This window comes from Lycorma delicatula, chromosome 1 (genome assembly GCF_047948215.1).
Source record: "Lycorma delicatula isolate Av1 chromosome 1, ASM4794821v1, whole genome shotgun sequence".
In the NCBI taxonomy this organism is placed as follows: domain Eukaryota; kingdom Metazoa; phylum Arthropoda; class Insecta; order Hemiptera; family Fulgoridae; genus Lycorma; species Lycorma delicatula.
Window position 1 is genome coordinate 216,377,774 of NC_134455.1, and position 23,717 is coordinate 216,401,490.

General features: G+C 29.4%; 1 protein-coding gene and 1 long non-coding RNA gene across 3 annotated transcripts in view; one reads left to right on the top strand and one right to left on the bottom strand.

Moving 5' to 3' along the window:
- The window catches only part of LOC142328480 (uncharacterized), a 506,312-nt gene that overhangs the window by 332,127 nt on the left and 150,468 nt on the right, over window positions 1-23,717 (top strand). Inside the window, exon 4 of the mRNA XM_075372302.1 lies at window positions 17,933-18,028. The gene's annotated coding sequence lies outside the window, so the exon portion shown is untranslated. The remainder of the gene's footprint in view (window positions 1-17,932; window positions 18,029-23,717) is intronic.
- LOC142328488 (uncharacterized) lies at window positions 791-22,203 on the bottom strand. 2 transcript variants are annotated; one of them, XR_012757288.1, is made up of 3 exons: window positions 22,062-22,203; window positions 12,774-12,953; window positions 791-1,157 (listed from the first exon to the last, which is right to left on the bottom strand). It is a non-coding gene; the product is annotated as an uncharacterized LOC142328488 (long non-coding RNA). The 2 variants fall into 2 exon arrangements; XR_012757286.1 differs by having other exon boundaries at window positions 791-1,160.

A 23,717-nucleotide genomic window follows, 5' to 3' on the forward strand; every position in this document is an offset into this window, starting at 1 on the left:
CAAATCGCTTTTACGATTAATTTTGTAAATACTGTATTAAAATGGTAAATTTATTTATTCGCGTTGTTGAAAAAATGCTTTAATGGATAAAATTCCGTTAGTTTAATTCATTAAAATATTGCTGTCTGTTGTTATACGTTTTCATTTGGTCTTCGTACAAGAATCTTATAGCTCTTAATATTTTAATCCAATAGCTCGGTTTACAAAGGTGTTATATTTTAATAATATTACATGAATTCAAGTAAAATAATGGAAAGCAAATAAACGAAGAAGTAGAAGTTTATAGTGCGAATTACTTGCATAAAGGAGATATACTTACGTCCCAATATTTTTTTTTTAACCATATTGTGTGCATATTTAATGAGATAGGCGTATGATATGTGTTTTAATTTTTAGTGTACAAGTTAAATATAATTTCCGAAATAGAAACGTTTTCTATTCTATTTTCGGAAGTTGAAATATATTCCTAGTTTGTATTACTGCGTTCATCACTTTTGGGAAATTACTTTCGACAAATTAAGCGAATGTACAGCTGAAACAATACGAAATCTTTTATTTAGAATTTTCAAACGTTAATATGTATATACATATTCTTTGTTGTACGCTTATGTAAAGCCATTCCACGCTCATCAGTGGCAATAAGCTGTCATCATTAACAATAAGCAATAAAATTATATCGCTTAGAAGTTCTTCTCATGTTGAATATAAAATGAAAAATGTGGATTTTCTAAAATTGTTTCTCGTAAATCCTTTATTGTTAAATAAATAAATTATTACTGAAGATTTATTATCTAAATTATTAATGTAAGCGAACGTTTATTAAAGCTAAAAATAAAATCGTTACAAAATTAATTACGTATTGATTAATTATTCAATAATTTGTTGTTTTTATACAAATCTGCACTAGTCATTCTTATTGCTTTTACCCATTTTAAGTATCTGAGGGTACAAGCGGCACCAGTCTTTTTCACGGAGAATTATCATAATTGTCACTATTCATCCAGGTAGTGTGTGGTGGATGTGGGCTCGGCGTTCCGATGTGTAACGGGATATTCGACTCCGTAAGGAAGGCAACAAGGAACCGCTTCACCCATTCGTTGCCCTTCTAAGCCTGGCCTGAAAATTTCGTTATCTTTAATAATGGCTACGTCTTTCTGCTGCTGTAAAAGAAAACCTAGTATGAATAAGTTAAATATATCTGGATTAGAATAAATAAAAATGTATGTTAACTGTGATTATATCTGTTAAAGGGAGTTGATTATGAGTAAGTAGCGAAAAACTGTACCCTGTATTTTATATGTGTATTATACGTGTATTCGTATTTTATATTTTCCGATTTGTTTGAAGTTTAATTATAGGAAAATTTTTAGGTAGTCTTATCTCTCGGTCATTATTCTACTAATCAGTAATTTTATTTCATTGCAGAAAATTAATTTTTGATAAACTAAAAAAATCAATAAGTTACATTTTATGACTTTTTTTATACAGTATACAGGCTGTATCATGAAGTCCTCCCGGAACTTTCGTAACTTGTTCCCTTCTGAAAATAATGGAAAAACTTCATATAAAAATATGTCCTAAAATGCTTCGTTTGCGAGTTACGGGTAGTGAAAGATTTCGGCTCGGATTTCAGTTACCCCGGTGAAATGAGGTCGTAGTAAAATTTTTAAGACGTTAATTAAGGGGCAGAATTACTGATTTATTATGGTTTTGGACCTAAAAAGTCGAATAAAATAAGTCTCAGAACTTTATTTGCAGTAGTTTTTGAGAAATATGGGGTAATAAACGCATAAAACTTTTAAACACAAAGTATAGGGAATTCAATTCTGAACAAAATGGTGTAAGATAAGTTGATTAAAACGAAGAAAAGTTAAAAAAATTGAATTTTATTTAGAAACATTACATTACTAAATTTGTCAGAAAACTACTTATTTAATGAAAATGAAAACCAAATTCTTTTCTAATGTTAAAAATTTGTAAAAATAAAATATGGAAACCACACCCAGGCGCGGGTGTTACCTGTTCACAGATATTCTATACGTATTTATACTAATGAGATAATACAGGTTAGTTAAGAATATTGATAGTTGTGAATTAGATCAGGTCTTAATTATTATTATTATCTAATTACAATTTTTTTTCGTTGCTTTTGTCTATTTTGACTATTCTGGTTCAAAGTTTAAAATAATTTTCCTTTCTTAACAGGTTTTCCTATGGAAACTAGTGATACGATCATCAAATTATTTTGTTCGGTACGAAATTTTCGCTACAGTAAGTTTTTGTGTATTAGCAATACACAAATTAATATGATCTACATTATTCAATGACCCCCGTGTTAAAAAGTACATCAGCTTAATTTATCTCTCTGCTTTTTAGCTGTACTTTAATTTCACTGCACTTTTGTTGCGTCATTCGATACCTCTGTTTAGTGCGTATTCATATTTACTAGAGGTTGAACTTTCCACATTTCATTTTTCGTTTGTAGATAATATCGTATTAAATTTATTTAAGGTTTATAAACTCGTATTTTGTATATTTCTGATAATTTCACGAATAAATTCAAGTTTTATACTAGGAGAATTTTACAAATTATTTTAATTATTAAACGAAAAGAACTTTATATAAATTCTTTTCTTTTAATATCGGATTAAATAAATTTATCTCGTACGTCGCTTTTATTTTGAATGCGAAATATCGGTAACTGTAGTGACGATGCTTCCATTGAATAAAGTAATTTACATATTGTTATGCAAATGCGTGTCTAATTTCACCTTTGTAGCATTAGGCTAATCGTTTGACGTCGGTCCTAATTTTGAATGAAACATCAGTTAATGCGACTTGTGTTATAATAACAAAATGAAACTGTACTAAGCTAATAGTAGTAAATTAAAGAAAGATGTTTATTTAATAAATTTAAGGAAGTAAAATGAAAATGTGATTGTTAAAAAACATATGCAATGAATTCGGAGTGTTTCTTTGTTAATTGTAAAATTATTACTGTGTAAGTAATTATCAGAAATGCAATTAGACATTCAAATTTTTAATTTTCTTAACTAAAAAATTATGTAATAATCCGATTAATAATTTTTTTACGAGTAAGTTCTGTAGAGAGATGCGATTAATACTCCTTAAGTAAAAGACGAAGGCGGGGTTTAGAAATATGTTAACTAAGCAAATTCTTAAAATTTTACATATAACTTGTTTTAAAGATTTTCTTTTCTGAATTTGTTCAATAAAATACGCTGTTTATTTTTTAAATTTTTTAATAGTGGAAAAAATTACATTACGTTTAGTTTTATTTTTTCAAGTAGTTAAGGAGTTCATGTCAGTGTAGTGCGATCAATTTCCAACATAAAAACTTAACAATGTCGGACCCTACCGGAATAGCGATTATAAGAAAGTGTTATTTCGTTCTCGCGGCACTTAGCGAATATTTAAACGCTGTCACCCTTTTATTAATAAGTCGAATAAAAACGTGGATACAGCCAATCTAAAACCAACTCGCCTTTTCTCGAATTCGCAGTGTTTCTTTGTTTATTGTTAAATTCTTTGTGTACTATTCGTTGGTTCATGACACGGAACCAACGACTTGTGGCTAATAAGTTTTACTGGTGTTAAATAAGACTTATAAGTTCAGGTTGCTAATTTATTTGATTTATGTAATTTTCTGCGCTTTTTCGACCTTCTGATTTTCTTATTATTTTATTTTAGGCACATTGTTAATTTCTTTTAAATTATTCATCTGAATTTAGAAAGAATACTAATTTTATGAATAAATTTTATTCAATTCGTTTTAATTCATTCATAATGCTGAAACGAAATTTAATACGCGATTTAATTTTTTTTTTAAACGCAATTTCCATTTTTTTTTACTTGAACAGTACTCAAGTAAGGTAAATAAAAATACGAAATTTTGTTTTTACTTTAAATTTAACTTCATTTCCACCCAATTTCGATGTGTAACCTTTAACAAAAATGTTATCGGTAAAGGATATTGGGCGTTTGTAAATTTCCACCTCTAGTTAATATATATACATAAAAAGAAGTCGATTGCATATTGCATCGAAGTATAAGAAGGTATTTGCAAATAGGTAATATAATCTGTGTTCGATAACGGTAATATTAAAGAAGCTATAAAACATGCATTTGTTTTCTTGTGAGTTAATTTTATCACCGCGTTTATGCCTTCACAGGATGTGAAGACGGTTCTTTCCTGCAGTTAAACGACTCAGTGTCTATCTATACAGGCATGTTTAAATTATATTTCCTTGATTAACATGATTTTAATTTATGGTAAATATATTTGTTTAATTTGAATCGTAAAATTTATTTACTACTGTGAAAAAATAATGATGTAAAATTAATTTCTGACATTATAAATTACTCTTTATCTATCGACAACAAAACTTTTTTTTTAATTTTCCTGTTGTGTAAGTTGAAATATATTCAACTAGTGAACAGTGAGCAACCCCACGACCCAATGAGATGAGACTGACATGTATGATATGTAAATGAGGAGTAGTCTTGTACGGATTCAGGCCGACCATTCCTGAGACGTGTGATTAATTGAATTCCAATCACCAAAATTATAGTACAGCGGTATCCACTGCCTAATATTCAATTCCTTATAATAGCAGCTAACTTTACTAAAATTTGAACTTCAGAATCTTCAACTTAGAAAATCAGCTGTTAAACAACTGATTTATGACAACGATTAACGACTAGACCAGCCCGGTGGGCTAAACCAAAACTTGGACGAATAATATTTCTGCTTCTTATTGCTGCATTGTAATAAACATAACAATTGAGACCTTCATACTGACGTGACGAATAACGTTGACATTATTTGACCGTTTGACGATCAAATATTATTTTTATATTTAAAAAAAATTCTATTTAGTATAATTGATGATATGTGAGTAAATAATTATATTGTATCATTGTTTCTGAGGATGGATTAACAATCGGAAAGCACTCGAATATTGCTATTAAAGATTGTTGGTAAGTGGAAACTATTATATAAATAATGAATAATATTTATCAACTATACACCTTTTGGAATGTTTTAGCAACTATTAAGAAACTTGGAAATCGATAATACAGACCAAAGACACAAAAATAGGCGTCTGTGTTTTAAAGAATGTCATCAATAACTTTTCAGCGTATTTGCAATTTCATTCAAATAATACAAAAATGTACAGGCCTTAATTGGGTAAATATTTTTTGTTAACAGGTTTTTTACATTTAAAATTGTAATGGTCTGATTCTATTTTTTCGTCAACTGAACTAAAATATTCATTAAAATAAACTCTAAATGTATATTATATTATTCGTGTATTAATTGTTAATACAATATTTGCTAATTGTACAACAGTTTTTAATTTTAATCAAATTATAATATTAATGCATTTTTTCCTTAAACAATAACACGTTTTCAAACGTACTTCTACTGGTTTGTTTTACCAGTAATGCTGGATTTTAAAAGTTAAATATTAAAAATATAACTCTGATAGATAAATCCGTAAATTTAAAAATGCTAGAGGGGTTAGACAAAATTATCAAGATTTTTACTCGTCAACTTTTACTTCGTAAATGCTTATCATGTAATTTTTAAAATTCGTATTATTTAAAAAAAAAAGAAGAATTAATGGCGGAATTTTTTGCCGAAAACCCTTGTTAAATTGTTTAACGACTTAAACAACCCGTTATTTTAATACAATCAATTTAAAATAAACAATATGTCAACTTCCTCTTTTATCTGCTTGCGCGATTGTTACTGTACACAAATATTCTATACGTGTTTCTATTGTATCGTGTTTATACTAATAAGGAATGCAGGGTAGTTGAGAATAGTGATCGTTATAAATTAGTACCAAAACCCATAATGAAAGTTAATAAAAAGTCACTACCCAGCTTATATCACTATTACGTAATAATTGGTTTCTTACGGTTCTGTTTTATAAGTGTTTTTTTTTAAGGTGAATAATGTTTTGCAAAATTAGGAATAATTGTGATTATTGAAATATTAAATGTGATTATTAAAACATTTGATTTAATGTTATCAGGCTCGTTAGAGGGGCCATATAGAGAGCGTACTGTACAAGGATGTAGAGGGGAATAGCGATCTCAAAAAAATATTCATTTTAGGAAAATAAATTTAAATCCGTTCACGGACCGTGGACGGATATTTAAAAAATACCACTTGCCAACATATCAAATGAAACTGTTTAAACCGTCATCCAGACGTCCACGACGGACGTTGTGGGGTTCTTTTCCGGATCATTTCTTTGTGCGCGTCCACGAGGGTGTTTTAGTTTATACATACGCTGCTATTACGTGAGCAGCTCATCGTCCTAGTTCGCTTATGTTTGTACCCATCATGAAACAACTTGTAAAAGAAGCGAGAGTACTCCCTGTGATATGGAACACTCGTTTACCTGTGTACCGTTGAGGGAGAAGGTCTCGGATAACATTCCAGCCGCTCTTGAATAACTTAATTTATAAAGTAATTTTCTTCGTCAGTACTCGAACTTTTATCATCACCCCAGTCGCCCTCGGATGAAACATAGGTTTAAAAAAATCTAAACGAATGAGTGTACTGTAAGTGATTATTGTAATAGTTTTTTTATGAGTGAGATGGAAAAGTTTGATTGATGTCGGTTCAATATAATTAAATATTTTGAATTACTCAGATTAGAAAATTTTAAGCAAAGCAAGAAAAAAATTAAAAATATAGTTTTGTTCCGTTTCTGATGGTTGAATGATTCTTGAAGGTTCCTCTGCTGCTGCCAAAGATAGGCTAACGACTGCTTCCAGTTTGCCTGAAGAGTTTCGTTTAACTCATTTAACTTTTTATATTTATACAAAAGAGAGCTACAATACTGGTAATTCAACAATTGTAACATATCTAATTTGATTTCTTTTATATTTAAAATCGACGATAATGAGTTTATTTTTTATACGCTAACCCTGTTACAGAGGAGGAAATAATGTGTTAGGGATGTTGTAATTATTCCGTTTAATCTTGTATTAACCTGATATTCATACGTTGCAAAGAGATTGTGATATTTGTAAGCAAAACACGCGGTGTTTCTTTGTTCTCTGATGAACAAATGATATATTTACGACCGACTATTTCGCTAGTTCTCGTATGTTGAAAGGTATGCAAATGAGGGATTCTGTTGACACGGGGTTTGACATAAACAGATGCATATAGCATACGCACGCATTCATTCGTGTCGGTGCGCACCCATGCTGCGGCATGATACATCATATGAAGGGTGACCGGCTAGTTCTCAGTATTGGTTTCTGATACAAATTACCGCTTCAACTCCACCGTGTAGGGTGGTTCAAACAACGCTCTATTGATTTTCCCTGTCGTTATGGGCAACTGTGTTGCCGTACCACCGTTTCTGTCTCTCTTCGTCCTCGTCACTACTCCCTCGAGGAGGAAGTGCGAGGAGTATATTCAGTCGCTTTACCGACGAGCGCCTCAGTTTCCTAGTATATTATCTGCTGTAATATCTATCTTCGGTAACAGATTAAATGTAATCGAAATATTTATGTATTTTGCTGTTCATTTACCTACGGATTTTCTTTTTGAAAAAGAGGATTAATGTTATCTTTTTATGCAAGATAAAAATTAGAAAGATCCTATGCAGAAGGGTCAAGCAATTAATTGCGCACATAGAACGCTAGAGCTTAACAGAACAACCTTGTACTGTCATTTAAATAAGTAAAATTAAGTGCCATTCCATAAAAAAATATTAAGTAAATATAAATTCTAAAAATTATATGTTTAACTAAAAAAAAAAAAAAAATCTGTAGTAAGTAAACTTCCTAGAAAAGGTCTAAGCGGGCTGGGCCTACTAGACAGTAATGTTGTGCCAAGGTGTTACCATACGTGGCCCCGGAGGTTAAAAAAAAAATTACTGAAAGCGTCTGAGTCCGTCTTGTAAATTTTTTCGAGAAAATAAAGAATCTGGTGTTGAAGTCACTTCAGTCTGCTCTTAGTATACTTTTATATTTGTTTACTTTTATCACATTTGGTGTCTTGCTTGTCTTATACGTTCGTTGCTGGTAGTGAAACTTTTTTTTAGCTATTCTCTATTAGTAAAATAAACCTAAAATAATCTACCCTGTGCAGGGAAATTTGATGTTCTTTTTGTAGAAAACGGTTTTTAATTAATTGAAAACCGTTACGTATTATTCTAAGATTGTGTCTAATGCCTAAAAAAGCAAACACATGTCGAATGTAAAATAATTGACCTAAATGAAATCTAATTACGTAATTAACATTACGTTAATCGGGTATATTAATATTATTTAAACTATGCAGAATTAAGTCAGTGCATTTCAAAATGCTGATTAATTACTAAGAATAACTCAAACATCATGAAAAATTTTCAATAGCTGTGAAAAAAGTAGTTCATTTAGACATGATGTGGTAACTAACACCTAACTAACTCTTCAGCAACAGAAACTCCTTATTTCAGTGACTTAACTAAATACATTACTGTTGCTGATAAAGTTTATTTCTGCTTTCAAACATGGCTTATTTCATGCATTACACGAATTAATAATGACGTTTATATTAATAGTCATCTTTTACATACTGTTCTATAAAACATGTAACGTTATTGCGAAAGAACAGAAAATTAATTTGCTTTTAATTGTAAGTTTTTATAAAATACAAGTAAATTAGCCACGCTAAACGGTTATTTAAATAAAATGAAAAAAATTACGTTCGGAAACCGTTTATAAAAATTTTATTTAAAATCTAAACGCAGACGGCCATTCCAGTAGTTATACATTCAATAGTAGATACCGTGAAATTATTACCACGCGCGCGCATATGTGTATATATATATTTTTTTTATTAATGTTTCTAATAAACTAGTTTTTTTATTACCAGTTTACAGGCATTAGTAGGCTACAGCCGATTTCTCTGGTCTCTGTATTTCCAATTAGTCAAATGGTCCTTAATCTATTTTTATTTATTTCGTTAGTATATAGGTTGAAATATCCATGCCTGTCATGCTCATTTAGGTTGTAATGAGCTAAAATTTTTACGTCGATAAATGAAAATGTGAAACTTAAAAAATAGCCTTTCGAAGCTTATCATATAATTCGTACTCAAGTTATCGTTTGTTTTATTGTTACCTATCACATTCGCTTACATCGATTCATTTCCTGTGTTAATTATACATTGATTTATTATTAGTAATTAAAATTTTTCAATATAAATAAATTGATTGACGTAAGTTAAGTTATATAAATGCGTTAAATGTAACAAAAATTTGAATTTAGAATAATTTACAAAAAAAAAAAATAATAATAATAATAATAATATAATAGTTTTCTTTATAGTACAAATCTATATTTTTTTATTTCAGTTTATTTATTATAATTTTAGTACTGTAATTAAATCATATTGTACAGTAATAATAGTAATTATTATTAAATAAAGTATATGGTATATTGCTTTGTTCTTTATCTTTATAGCAGGTTATATAAGCAAGTTATTTGAATATTCATATTTGTTCCCACTCGTTAGCGTAATTACATTTTTATGTAAAACGATATATCTATAACAGCGTTTCTCAACCTGGGGTCGCTAGATTAGTCTACAACCTTACACGTAAACAATAATGAAATCATTTTGTAAGAAAATTTAATTGTTATAAACATTTTTTATAATTATAAGTGCACATGTAAAGAGAATAAATTAAAGAGATGGTTGCGTATGATTTTCATTTAAGAGTTTTTCCATACGTGGATTTATGTTAGAAACACATAAAAGCAAATTGTTTTCAAGTAATAAAAGACGATTCCTAAATTTTGATTTTAGCGCAACCGTAGATGAAAAAGCATTTCACAGAAGTAAGACGTGGAGAAAGGCATTAATATTTTCAATGTTTCTGTGACTAAATTTCCATATTCACTTCGACGAGCAAGCCAAAACGTATCTAAATCTTCAGATGTATAATGTTCTATCGACATACATATCAATGAGCTGGCCGTGAATCTCAGTTGGTAAATTAGCAGCTACATACAACAATGTTTTCATTAAATGGATTCAGCAACCATCTCTTCGGAAAATTATTTTTATCTTCTGGGAGATACCCCTCCAACAGAAATTTTTACTTCCGTGTACGAAGTAAAGGAAGTATTGTGATCGCGAAAAATTTCGGTTTTCAGATTTCAACGGACGGGTCCATTTTGACCAACCCTGAATCTATTTTGACTAGTTTCTGCGTGACATCTGTACGAACGTATGTATCTCGCATAACAATGTAAAGTTTTTTGCTCTTTTCACTGGTAAGGTCAAAAATAGGTCATTCCATGTGAAAAAAACTTTGTTAACCGTGGAATAACGGTCAAGGTCAAACCCAAGGTCACCATGACGTTTCCCCCTCCAATCTAAGTAACTTTTTTAAGATAATTTTTTTATATTGTGCGTAGTTTACGAGAAAATCGCCTAGGGCAATTAAAATGAACTGCCTATATAAAAATGATAATAAACAACCTATAAAATAATTCAGTTAGAATTGTTATTTCCGTTTTTCTAGAAGAATTATTCTTGGAAATACACATTAACAGTCGATCGTAAAAATAATACTGCAAAACGTATTTTTATGTTTGTATTTCTTCTGACTTTATGTTTGTTTACTAATGGTTATTAAAATGAAGTATTTCATTGGTTCTTCTAATGCTAGTATTATTGTCATTGCAATTAAAAATGTTATTTAATCAGACTGTTTACTTTTTTTTGTAATTGTCTTTATATCATGCAAAAGAACAGTCAACGGTATAGTTAATAATATGAAAACTCAAATTATCAATCCTACAATTTTGTAAGCTGTTAAGCTAATCATACGAATTCCCTATTCATTGAATGTAATAAAAGTTTATGCTTTTATCTTCAACACTTCATATTAAAATACGCCCTAAGAAGTTTTAGAAGTTGCCAAATTTAACATTTTCTTAATACCTAAATCTTGTTCAGTCATTTGACTGATTTGATGTAGTTCTCCAAGATTCCCTATCTAGTGCTAATCGTTTCATTTCAGTTGAAACGCTACATCCTCCATTCCTAAAAATTTGTTTTAAATATTCCAAACGTTGCCTACCTGCACAACTTTTCCCTTCTACCTGTCTCTCTCCAATATTAAAGCGATTTTTCCAGGATGCCTTAATATGTGGCCTATAAGTTTGTCTCTTCTTTTAACTATATTTTTCCAAATGCATCTTTCTTCATCAATTTGCCGCGACACCTCTTCATTTGTCACTTTATCCATCCATCTGATTTGTAACATTCTCCAGTAGCACCACATTTCAAAAGCTGATTTCGAAGACGAGAGTTCTAAGGTTCAAATTCTAGTAAAGGCGATTACTTTTATACGGATTTGAATACTAGATCGTGGAGACCGGTGTTCCTTCGTGGTTGGGTTTCAATTAACCACACATCTCAGGAATGGTCGACCTGAGACTGTACAAGACTACACTTCATTTAGATTTATACGTATCATCCTCATTCACCCTCTGAAGTAATGCCTTACGGTTGTTCCGGAGGCTAAGCAGAAAAAGAGAGAATTCATGTAGCGAGGAATACAGGCATGACAAATATTTATCAAAATAAATAAAAAATAATTTAGTTTTTTTCGACAGTAAAATTTATTGGGAATGCCTGCCATATGTAATTAAGAAAGAAGTATTTAGTAATATTTTATTGCTAAAAAGAAATCGATTATAATAAATTTTTGTCTTTTTTTAAAAATAAATACATAAATTTACTTGATGAGTGCTACAAGTATGGGCAGATTCTAATCCATGCTCTGATATATATATATATATATATTACATCAATAAAGATACTATTTCTGTATATTTTTGCTTAATAAAGCGAGTAATAATAAATATATCACATATATATTATTTATTAATTTTATACAGTAAGAAAAACTATTTACTACTATTATATATATGCGGGAGTTTCTGGCGGTTGTCAAACCGATGCAAGTTCATACAAAACTTAATACCAACAGCTTCACTGTTGTCAGATCAGAGAAATTAAAGCGGCAGGGGACTGTTATATCATATATGTACCGGTATATCGTTTTGCTTGGCGATAGCCGTGGCCGGCCTTATGCAGTACCGTTTAGGTCGGATTATCGTATAATTTTGGTAAGATCGGGGATTCTCTGCCTTTTGTACTTCATGAGGCAAGACTATCTCATTTTACTTCGAGGAACCACGGTATCATCATTTGAAGTATGAATACTATCGATAGGCTGCCGGCACAACACCGCCCGTTACTGCAAAAATCGGGAGGTTGGACCATACAAAGGTGTCAGATACTTCGCTGTTTGACGCGTCAGTATTTGAAGCAATCCGAAGAAAAATGGTGAACCGTCGCATGAGGAGATTTATTGGTCATTACCATATAAATAAGGAACAATGAGGTATTCCTCATTGATCCGTTATGGACTCAAATATGGCTTTCAAGCTTCGTTTGTACACACTTCACGAATTGTTTTTAAATTCGGATTGAAATGCCTAAATACAATTTGTTTGATAACTTCCAAGATTATTTCAAAAATTACAAATTTATGCTAAGTTATTCGTAACGCTAATGGATATTAGCGTTACGAATAACTCTAATATCCATTAATTTTAAATTTTGATAATTCAATATCTAATTTAAACAATTAAGCTAAAACTTCCTAAAGTAGTTATAAAAATAGAAAGGGTATTTGACCAAACAACTTTACCAAAAATACAAAAGGCGTTAAGTTCCATTATCTTGCCTTGCCCCTATTCTTGTAGTAGAGTGATCTCAATAAATTCTTTTCCGGTATACAAGTAACAATAATATTGCACCATTTCACACAAAACGGTTACTTTGAATAATAATTTTCAGCTGCCTTAAGACTTCCTTTTGTGCACTCTTGCTAAAAATGAAATTACATAAAGTTAATACATTAAAGTACACAAAGTTACTTACTACATTATAAATTTTACCATTTTCAAAAGTATGTGCTAAAATAATTTTTATTATTAATAATTGTTAATTAATCTTTAGTTATTTTATGTATTTAGTAAGTTCGTTAAATACTTTAATATTATCTCATGTGTTTATATTTTAAGTAATTAGTACGGACCTTATCCAGAAATATGTATTTATATTAATAGTTAATTGTACATTTTCTGAAGCGGCTCTGATCAAGGTTTTCCTACCATTTTCTTTGATCCATTCCGGCAAATATTGGGGCATTTAATTTTTTTATCTGAGGAGTAGCGCAACTATGAAGTTTTTACGCGATTTGTTAAGTACACTTTTATATAACGATAAAAATAAAATATTTATTTATATGCAACTATAAATATATTTTGTTGAATGCAATTCATGTTTTATTAATTTCTTAAGCACACTGAAATTTCACCTCATTACATGTGACGATGTTTTTCTTTTTAGCTGTAGTTTCAATTTATATTTTAAAGAGATTACAGTTAAATCAAATCTATGTAGGTCATCTAAGCTAAATACTCATTGTACTGGAAAAATGTTAACTCTGTTAACCTTTCATTGGTATATAAAATATAGTTTTATATTTTTTTTAATTTTATTATTTCGTTGATCGTCAGTTAAAATCTTACTTTCTTTGATCAAGCAGTACTTTAATTGGCCGTGCAGAAGTTTAAGATAAATTATAAATTTTTCTGATTTTTGTGGGACTGTTTGACATTTTTAATATGTATCCCTTGTTTATAAATAGTAACATTACATTCGAAATTGCCAAAAACAATCACAGATAACATCTGTTAGCTGTCTGGTTTTTTTTGTTAGCTTTTAGTATATGAAATTAATTCAAATAAGGATTTTTTCCTTTTTATTAGTGTATGTAGTAATAAACTACAGGTTTTTTATTTCATCTAGTATTCTTTATTTTATTATTTTTTTTTTATTTTCGTTATTCATATTACTCTCTTTTACACTTCCTACAAATATTTAAATGTTTCGATAATTACCTGAAAAAACTTTCGTGTGAAACGTTGATTTAAAGAATAGTTATTCTATTGTATCTATTATTCCATTGGAGCAGGAAACGTATTATGTTGTTTACAATCGCATAATACTTAATTTTTATCTTATTACCGTTATTATTTTATAAATATTATTAACAGATTTATGTAAGTGATTATTTATCTACAACAGATTTAAAAGTATAAATTTATTTAACGTATTATATTAAAAAAAAAAAAAACGTTCCATTTGCACCTGTGTAAATATGTAAATAACCGTATTGTATGAATCTGCTGCTTGAAATATATGAAAGTGCTAAATTTTACAAATTGTTCCTTATTATTTATTCTTTTATTAGATATATTTTCCTACTGATTCATTATTTATTTCATATCATTACCGTATAACTGTTTGTTCGTAGCTGACACAGGTGTTAGCTACAAACAAATATTTTATTGATATAAATAAATATTTTAATCAGTAATATTTTGCTATAATGTTTTATTTTACATAATAATTTACAGGTGTTGAAAATGATGTCCATTCACTTTTCTCAATATGTTTGACTGTGTTCCTGGCTACTCTTGTTAGTTGTACCTGTCTGTTTCCTGGATGGCATTGGTAATGTTTGTCTTCAATTTCTGCAGAGTGTGTGAATTGCTCCTATAAACAATTTCTTATAAGTAACCCGCAAAAGAAGTCTGGACTTGTCAGATCAGGAAATCTTAGTGGCCATAATTCTTTAGAAATGATGCTTTCTCCGAAAAAATCCTTTAGTACCACCATAGTAGAGAGCTACGGCAAGTGGCGCTGTCCTGTTGCAATCAGCAGCCACTCTCATCCTCCTGTAATAAGGATATGAACTGTTCGATAATTTCTTGGTAGATGGCAGCATTCATTTTTTTTTCAAAAAATAAGGGTCCTACTATTCGTCGCCTTGAAATCGCACACGATACGCCTAAATTTTGTGGGTGTAGGGTAGATTCAAAGAAATGTGCTGATTTTCAGTACTTCAGTTTACTATTATTAACATATCCATAAGATCAAATCACGCTTGATCTAAAATTCCAGTGTTACCTTTAATGAAATTGTTGTACCATTGTTAGTTGTGAACCCTTTTAGCATTGTTATCAATTATTAGTTCATGGAAAATCTTCTTTCGATACGTTTAAGATTTCAGCATTCTCCTTTACCGCAGCGCGTGCTGAACCTAGTGAAATATTCTTTCCCCGGCTTAGATTTATGAGGAGATCTTGTAACTGTCATTTTAATGTCTCGAATCACCTGCGTCGTTAAAACTGACCTGTATCGGACACGTTTCTGGTCTTGCACCGAACTTGTTTCACGAAATTTTTTAACTAACTTTTGAATAACACTTTTCATTGGTGCTTCCATTTCAAATTTTTCCCCGATACACAACATGAGATTTCGTCTCTAAATAAATTTTCATCATGAATACTCGTTCTTCAACTCTTAACTGAATTTTAACGAACATACGATTACACAAGCTTAAAAAAGCCAGTGCTCGACACAGACTGAAAATACTCAAATGTGCAGTCAGTAAACAGTCCTCCCCACTTCTTCTCCAGTCGTACCAACATCTTACACATTATTCAACCATCTCATACAAAATGTGTGCATTTAGTATAAACTAATGAGTGATAGTGCCTCTTTTAAGTTGAACACCTTGTACTAAAAATTTTTTTAAATCGAAAATATTTTTGCTAAGTTGTTTAATTTATATATATTTATAAATTACTGATTATTTTACCGTAGCATAATTAACTAATGATAAATTCGATTTATAGGGTATAAATAATTAAGTAAATTTTGCGATTATCAAGGCAACAGTGCAGTGTGGGCCAGATTTCTTGGATGACAATACTGTTTTATAGTATTAACAATATTTTATAATGTTTGTGATTCTTAAAATGCCAACTTCTTTTAATCAAAATATTGTAAATTTAACACTAGTAAAAAATATCATAGAAAGTTAAAGATCATATTGATATCGTTGAGATAATAATTTTTAGTTTATTGTAAAAGAATTAGATTGCAATAAAACGATTTTTATGATACAAAACACTTTTATGAAAGTTGAAAGAAGATAAAAAATTAAACAATTTTGTATTTTGGTGTGGTAGGTGATTTTTCCTGTCTATAAACTCTAATTTTTTTTTCTTTTTACTCTATTAATTAAATTAATGACGATGAAAATAAAATAACTTTATACTTTTTACGACGAGTTATCACAAATTCTAATGATGTCTTCATTTTTATCACATCATTTTTATCAGAAACCTGCAGTGGTTCAAACACAATCCATCTTTAGTGGCGAATAATGTAATTTGAGATTTTGATATAATAATAATGTTTCATTTAACAATAAAATTTGATTTATACCATCATCCTACTGTACACAAACTTGTAAAATAATAAAAAGTAAAATGTATAAAAATAATTTAATATGCTAACGAGTGTAAATCACAAAGGCCGCAATTATATAATCTTGGAAAGTCTCTTAAGTCAATGATTAAACTAATCAGTTAAAATTAATATTTATTTTCAGATTCATCTGAAATACATGACACCCACACCGTGATACCTTCCATTCCTTTGCGATATGATGAGACAGCACGCATGAAACGACACTTGCTCCCATTAAAATAAAGAAATTTCCTCCTTTTTCAAAATTATTTTGTAAGATACTCTAATCTGTATTCTCTCAAAAACGGGACGCTTTACAACAAAATGATACACATTTGATTCGTCTTCCAACTCCTGTTGAAGAATTAAAATTTTGTATATCCAGTAACTTACAAGTAGTTTAATTGAAGGAACATGTTTAATCTATTATTTTTTTTGTTACTTTTTAATATTATCGTAAATTGCATGAGAAAATCGATTAAATGTAAATAAATTAAATTTAAAAAAAATAAATAAAAATTAATAAACTTTCACAGAATTTTCTGTGTCGAACGGGATATTATATATAAAAAAACCGGTCAAGTAGTAAAAAGAAAAACTAAAATTCTGCTCTGGGCCGAAGTCACAGTAAATTCAGAAACATTGTTTTCAACAAAAATTAATTAGATGCGAGTTTAATTTATATAATGAGAACGGCAATAACAGTTTTTTAGCTTTATAATAATTATTTTCGTCGATATTCTGAGATTTATGACTGCGTTTAGAAGTTACGACTAACGACGAAATTTCAACTCATCTACTATGACTTTGTTTACTTTTATGTACTGTAAAAGTTTTGTATGAAATTAAATAGCATTATTTCTTATCTTTCGTAGTGAATCTTTATTACAAACTTTTACTTTTTAATTGGTTATTGAAATTTTCGACTTTAATTTTTTTTTAATCTACAATTAAGGTTATTATAAAAATAAATATTTACTATTCAACGGATAAGTTAGCTTTAATAACAGCTGTTAATAATCGAACACTAACTTAACGGTTGTTATGTAAAGTAAACCTTTTTTTAAATGTATTAAGTTTTTCTTTGATAAATTTCTAGTGCATGCAAGTATTAGAAAGAGAAGAAAGAAAAGGAAGATGTTATAGTAGTGCTTGTTAAAAGCGAGAAACCTGCGGCTAATGTAGAGGGTGAGTGAAGTGTGGTGATAAAAAGAATGAGAGGGTTGGCTCCTTTGCTGTATAAAACACAAGAGAACGGATTTAATAAATTTATTATTAATCTAGATTATTATAATTGTCAACTGACTTTCGCCTTTTCTCTTAAAAGATTAAAACTTTATAAAAACTCTATAACATCTTCAAAGTATTTTTAGCCTATAAATGTTTTTAAATAACATTTCTTGTGCTTATATTTATGTTTAGTTGTAGTTCAATTAATTGTGGCTTTTATAATGTGTCTGAATTTATTTTACGTTTCAGAACGGTGTTACATCATCAACATCTTCATCATCATCATCATCATCACCATGCGGCTACATTTTAATGAACTCCAAGCGCTTCCTGGCATTAGTTGAGGTAAGTTTTAATAATTGCGCTGTAGATTAATTATTTTAACGATAATTTAATCTTTAATTAATGAGTGGTTATATTTGGTTAATCGGACTTAGGTAAGATTATTTTATTTTTAACTGATGCTGACATCAGTTACCGAAACTGAGGCCTCGGTTTCCCCTATTGCAGCGTTTATCAACCTGGGGGTCGCGATATGAAAAATGGGTTGGAAATTAGCTTACAACTTTACACGTAAGTAGACGAAATCATTCTACAAGAAAAAAAATTATTATAAACATTTTACTTACCATAATTAAAATGTAAAACAAAATACTATAAATTATTCAATAGCAAGGACATTTTTTATTTGCTTAGCATTATACGATTAATTTCTAGAAAATTAGGTGGAGTAATAACATCAATCTTAATTATCAAATCATTATCTTTTTCAATAAAAAGCAGATTCATTCTACCCAATAAATAAAATAAATTATTATTATTATACTCCTTTTTTAAATAATAAGGAATATTTATTATAAATAATAATAAATAATTACCCAATAAATAAAATAATATTTGAATTACAGTAAATACATTCATTTTACTAACATGAATTGGAATAACTCATGAGGCGAAGCTCGTATAAAAAAAAAAATCAGAAAACAAATCTTATAATAATTATTATTATTGGATATTTCTTATTATGAAGAAATATTTTTTTTTTTTTTTTGGTTTATATTTTAACTGGGTTAATATATTTATGTTGAGTTATTTTCCTGTTGTTTTGAATTATATTATATTGTAAGATTTTTTTATTGGTTTTTGATTGACTGGTTTTCAATGTTTTGTATATATATATATATATATATAAGTGCACTAGTAATAAAATTAGATTAATGAGATGGTTGCGTTTATTTTTCATTTAAAAATTTCTCCCTACGTGGATCTACGTTAGAAACACATAAAAACAAATTGTTTTTAAGTGATAAAAGACGATTCCTATATTTACTTTTTAGCGCAACAATAGACAAAAACCCTTTTCACAGAGGGAAGATGTGGCTAAAGGTATTAATATTTTCTATGCTTCAGTAACTAAATTTCCTTATTCACTTCCACGAGAAAGCCAACTAAATCTTCAGGTATAAAGTGTAGTAGTTATAAACGTATTATCGGCAGACATTTCGATGAGTTGGTGCGAATCTCAAGTGGTAACTTAGCAGCTGCAACATTTTCACTAATGATTTCAATACCCATCTCTTCGGAGATAATTTTTATCTTCCGGGAAATACTCTTGTCAACTGAATTTTTATCTCACGCAAATGCATCTTTATGCTATCCAAACTGTGATGAATGATAGTATCTTGTTTATCCAAATTTTTCTCAATATAATCGGAAGTGATTGGAAACAATATCAATTTTTTTTTTTTAAGCCAATAATCCAGATATCAAGCTTCTTAATGAAAGCATGAACTTTGTCATTTATAAAATGTTTTTATTACCTCCTTGTAAATTCACATTCAAATCGTTTAAATGAGAAAATACATCAGGTAACAGCAATGTACGTATACTCATTACTCTGTCAAAACATTGAGAGTGGGCGTTTATCTATCCTGGAAAAATATTATTAATTCATCTCGCAATTCCAATAACCGGGGTACCACTTTCCTCGTGATAACCATCTGCCTTCTGTATAGAAAAGAAGAGATTTTTTTTCTTTTCATTCTTTTCATCGCAGAATTTAGCAAACAGCTTATTATTATTCTGTAATGGTCGACTTAAAATAAAATTAACCATTTTTATACCTTTACAAAGGGTTTGTTTGAGATTTTCCGACATATTTTTTCTGGCAGAGTATGTCTGCGAAGGAAGCAGTGAGTCCATCCCGGCCTTGATTATAAGACGATCTTTTAATTTTTTCAGAAATCCACTGTTCTTTCTCGTTATCGTCTTTGCACCATCACTACATACTGCAATGCATTTTTCCAGTCTTACAGTTTTCCTGTTCCATTATCAGGTACTGATTTGCAAAACAACATATTTTCTTTGAATAATCTGTCCCTATCGCATTCATTCCTCACAAAACATAAGAACTGAGAAATTTTTCCCGTATCTGTTGATTCATCAAACTGAAAACTAGAAAATTCACTTGAACTCACTTGCTAAATAATCTGATCGCGAACATTGGCAGCCATGTAATCGATTCACCTTGATACTGTGTTGTTTGAAAGCGGAATTTATTTTAGTCTTTCTGCTTCTTCCACGCCTATTAAACCTCTGACTTTATCAATTACAACAGGCTGTGTGAGGTTTTCTGCGATTGCATGGGGTTTGGACTTCTTAGCTGCTTTTAATTCTACGAGAGAAGATACTTCAAGTGTACTTGTATCAGTAGGACTTGATTTACATAAATTATAATGTACATATCCGCAGTTGCTTTCTGCGTGTGTAATGATGATCGGTATAGCTATTCATTGAGGTGATGAGAGTGAAGGTGTCGTTTGTAGAGGTGAATATAAACTTTCCTTTCAGTGGACTTGACGTGGTAATGGATAGCAGTTATTTTATCTAACATTCTTAGTAATACAGGTAACGAAACTGTCCTTGAAATTGGCTATGTCTTTTACAGTATAAACTTGCGATTCTTGTCCCTCGCATGGAACCGTTACGTTATAGTACCTAACAGAGAAGGTACTAACAGACATAATGAAGCTGAAATATACAGCTACCAATTACTAACAAAAATAATTTCTGGGCTTTCATATAAACCTACTTGCGCTTACTGTAAGCCAGTAATTTTAACGGTATAAAAAACGAAACTCTCAAATCGCGGACAGTTTCTTACCTACATTCAGGTAAGAAGATTCGTTCAATGTTTGACGATACCATCCTTTTCTAAAGGCTCTTAAACGTTTTACAATTATCTTTAACATAACTTTTACTTTCAGGAACTTAAAACACAATTGTAATACCCTATTAATTGTTTATTCATCATTATGATTTATCGAAGGTACGATTTCTTTAGGTGTAGCTTACGTAGACGTATTTAATTAATATCTTGGCAGATAGATACAAAGTATTAAATTAAATAATAATTTATGTTTTAAAAATATTCCTAAATATTTTAAAGTAGTTGGTATTTTTAATTCTATTTATTAATAAAATTTGACCGTTAAATACAATCTATTATTCAATCGTACCTTGAAGTCATTACCAATCGTGGTTTCTCTAGTATGTTTATAACTGGGTCTTTTATTTAGTTTTTTCAATCGTCTTCAGTGAGGTTCAAAAAATCGTGATATGAAGCGATGATCGGAAATCTTTTACTTTTTTTTTTTATAAGAAACCGTATTGTCTGAGTTCCAATACACTTCTGAAATAACATAATCCTTAAATTACATCCGAAACAAGAAGTACGGATTGAAAATTTTTGTTGATTCCTAAGGATTTCTCACCTCAGGTTTCCGTTGTATGTTTTATTATATCTGTTTGGATTCCATGGAAAACGGATTAACCGAAATTGACGATTAAAGTAGTTATTGTTTCTCCATTTTTTGCGATTTAATTTCTGAAAGCATTTTTATTACATCTTATTAATGAAAAATAAATAAAACTCATTAAAATTTTTTTTCAGTTCTTTTTTCAGGAATAGAAAAATTATATACATTATTGCAAAATTCAGAAATTGTTTTAAAAGATAAACTAGAGATTTAAAAAAAAAGTTGTTAATAAACAGGTTAAATGCAGTATATTCATATACTTTAGTCCTGTTAATTATGTTATTTGTACAGTATAAGCAGGTATTACCGATAAATTATTCTAATGCCTCATAATTATGAATTAAAATAATTTACAGCTTAAGTATGAGAATTTGATTTCTGATGGAGTATGATTATTTATTTATTTTTGAGGTTATGCAAAATAATGTTGTTTAGTCCTGGTTTTTGTGTTTACTTAGGGCTGTCAGATTACGAGTGATAACAATTTTATTATTTCTATTTAATATTTTATTTTAAAAGTTGAATTTTTTATTTTCTATAAAATTAATAAAATATATTACCGTGTTTTTTGCGATCCATCTTGCAACTTCTTTGAATATTTGATCGTGCGATTTGAGGTTATAATCGTAAGTTTAAATTATGTACAATATAAAAACACATGATTGTACTTCACAACTCCACACACACACATTCGCCGTGATAGCAAATTAACTGTGCCATGCCACTGTACAGTTGTCTGTTCATTTTAATGTATGTTTCATAATTTAATCTGATAGTGGGGTTATAACCTTGAACGCGTATTCATGTGAAGACGGATGACGCATCCAGAAAACAAGATTTATTTATCTATTAATATTTTTTTTTAGACATGCATATTATTTTTACTGTTCATCACATAAATTTAATTTATTTTATTTTTGTGGATTTCAGTAGTTCTGTTTTTGTTTTCTTTTTTTTAATTTGTAAAGGAATTTTTGTTTCTTTCGATATATATTTTTTATTTCTGATTCGTAACAGATTTTGTCATATTTGCTAAACCTATTATCCTGATAAATTAAACTGTCAAGAGCTTAAATTCGGCATGAATTTAGATTATTTGAAGAAGAAAAGAGTAATTTTCAAGTATTTTACCCTGAAAAGTGACCTTCCTTTAAACGTATGCTGTTTTATAATATTTGAAAAAAATATAATTAAAATATCTGTGACTAGAATACAGCATATAATGTTGTTAATTTATTGTAGTAATATTACAATATGTTGACTTGATCAAAAAATCTGCCAAAATATTCTCATTTTTTGCAAAATTTTTTTTTAAACATTAACTTTGATAGATTATTAGATCCACTGGAGGTTCGGAGCTTCTAATTGTTGTATGAAAAAATTTGGCGTTCTATAATTTTTAGTAGCAAAGAAGTCATTTCATAATTCATTTCTGTTTTATAACTGAATTCAGTTTTTAATCAGTTTAACATGTTTGATGCTTGTAAACTGGCGCAAGGTCAGGTCGTAAAATCAAGGTGCCCAATACCTTTTGTTTTGTATTCCCTGTCCCTCAATACAATTAGGCATCAGAAGCAACAAGAGAAATAAATAACACTTATAAATATAGGTTTTAGCATTTTTCTTTACGTCAATATTTTTAGGATGTGCCGCGCTAAGCATTTTCAGTATGGGTAAGACACAGTCCGCCAATAACCGGGTATAACTTTTTATTATATCAATTCAAAACAGAGCGGATTGCACTTAAAACTTAATTAAATAACTTATGATATAATTTATAGCTTGAAAATCTGGATTCTCAGAATCTTTTCTATTTTCTCATTTCAAACGTGTACATAATAAAAATGATTTTCCAACCTATTAATTTTTATTTTCATTATTACGTACGATCATTATTTGGATGAATCAGTTTTTATAACTACGATTGAAACTAATGTATTGTTTAATAGAACCTTTTTCGCAATAGTTTTATCTCGTTACTCGACTTATTTTGTGCGATTTCATCGTCCTCGTCGTTTAAATGCGATGTAGGTTGTAGAATGCATAAATTGTGAATTTCATTTGATTTTCATCGAAATCCGTTATTCACATTCTTTTTACTTCTAACAAAATTTCGTTATAAAACTAATCTTTGATTGCTTCTTGAGAATATCAATTCTATTACCCGCTCATCGTTTCTCTGACGATTACGGCAAAATACATACGATTATTAAATC